Consider the following 2,408-nt stretch of genomic DNA (forward strand, 5'->3'; position numbering starts at 1 on the left):
AGCCTGCATAAGCAAAGTGAAATAAATAACCATTTCAAATTTGTAATCTTAATTCTTTTAGTAATATGAAAATGGGTAATACTTTATTCAAATGCCACTCTAGTTTTTCTACTGTCCAGGACATAAGACTTCTTACCTTGGCCCTAGAGTTACAACATATTTAGTGCCCAAAAATCTTAGTGTATTAGTTCCCTAATAGATGCTGTAAAAAGTTGCTGCAACTTGATTGCTTAAAACAACAAAAATTTATTTTCCCAATCCTGTGGAGACCAGAAGTTTCTAAATAAAATACTGTTAGGCTATATGTCTCAGGGGTTGAGGACATTGGCTGCTCTTCCAGAGGACGAGGCTTCAATTCCCAGCACCACATGACAGATCACAACTGTCTGTAACTCCAGTTCCAGGGGAGTTACATGGCACCTTCACACAAGCATATATATAAACAAAACACTAATACACATAAAAATAAATAAATCATTAAAAATAATAAGATACTGTGAGGGCTGGGCTTTCTTTGGAGAGTGTGGTGGGAATCCATGTTTCTTTCATCTTCCTGTGCATGTCCATATTCCTTGACTTGCGGGTACAATATTCTGATTCCTGCCTTCTCCTCTAGGTATCCATTGTAAAGACCATTTTCATATGCATTTATGTTCTAGGTAGACTGTCTAAAATTGCCTTAGGTTATTAACTCAATACAAGACCCTTCTTTATAGATGTGTTCCAGAGATAACAGCATATTCATAGGTGGTCAGAAATGGACATTATCAATCAAATATATGGTTGAAGCTTTGCATAAATCAAATTACTGCTAAACAAAATGAAACATAAATAAGTAAAATGATGGTATTTTCTGCATTATATCTGAGTATTAATTTCTGAAGAAAGGTAATGAGCAGGTAAAATTAAAATAGGGAAACTCGAAAATCCATGCAGGACTCCAAAGGTGAAGGCTAACACAGTGAGTTTTCTGCTTTGATTTATACTAATAACTTTTTCTATAGTCAGATCATGACAAATTTCTTTCGGGGTTCGAATCTCCTTTTCTCATATCAATCTCTGTTTTTGACATTGTTATCCACTGTTAACTGGAGATCTGTCAGACTATCTTCTTTCATCTCTTCCACCTCCAGTCACCTACAAAATCCTGTGGCTCTTGCCTTCTAAATCCTTGTGGGACCCATTACATTATCTTCCTTCCCACCTTGCCCCCATCATGTTTCTCCAAACACTAACCATAATTCAGTCCCTAGCTCCCCTGGGGGCCCTTGGCTGCCTTTGATTATCATTAACTTTCCAAAACACAAGTCTGCTCAACCAGTTCCCTGATGTAAGTTAACCTAAATCTCCCTTTCTAGAAAGCCTTGGATTTTCTTATAACCAGTCAATTATAAGAGAATTATCTGATTCTGTAGGGACTTGGGAAATGTGTCCCAATGCGAAAGCCAGCATCAATTCTGATTTGCCAGTGCCTGTATATTATATCACTTTTTGAGAATTTGGGGGACCGTTGACTTGAAAGAAACCTGACCGTTGACATTCACTTTAGTTTCTGTGATGTAGAGTAACTACCATGAGCAGAAACTGTTATGTTATTCCAGAAACTCATGGGATGATCAGATGTAGTTAGCAAGCAATTTGACAGCTTTAGACACATAAACAAATACATCTTGTGTTATGTAATGACCCATGTTTTGGACAATGAATTTTTTTTCTTATTTTTTTTTTTTACAGAATAAGAGCAATCATTGTGGGCCAAAAGGAAATAGAACCTTACAAATATATGATTTGGATAAATATTAAAAATTCACATTCGAGAGTCAATTCCAGAAAACTGGAATTGAAATCCCAGGTGATTGAATATTTGGTGCAAGCAATTAATTGAGATAATAGACTATGAATTGTGGTAGTAGTCAAATAAATTTGAGTAAAATTAGTGATACATAGAGTGTATCACTAATGAGTAATTAATCAGTTTTGGTTATACTGGGTTTTGAACTACGTTTATAGTAGTACAAGTTATGTTTCCCTTTGTGTGGAGCACATCTCCAATATAATCACAAAGTAGTTCATTATTCTCAATATGGTCATGAAACTACTGTAGCAATGCATCTATCTCAATTGTAATTGTAACAAGTATGTTTGATAACTGAGTGAGACTGATAAGTTTTCCCCCACAGCGTCCTGAATAGCGCCTCCTAGTAAGGTGAATGCTAAGCAGCAGGAATTGAGTTTCCTGCTCATTTACAAGTTGATTCCTTTTTGTCTATAAAGAATATGAGAGCCAGAGTATGGGGTGGAGTACCATAAAACACTGCTACCTAGATACAGTATAACCATTGCAATCCCAGCAATAGGGCAATAGGTACCTGTACAAGACTACTCCTTCAACATCCCGTCAGTGATAG

This window comes from Peromyscus leucopus, chromosome 12 (assembly GCF_004664715.2).
Source record: "Peromyscus leucopus breed LL Stock chromosome 12, UCI_PerLeu_2.1, whole genome shotgun sequence".
Lineage (NCBI taxonomy): Eukaryota > Metazoa > Chordata > Mammalia > Rodentia > Cricetidae > Peromyscus > Peromyscus leucopus.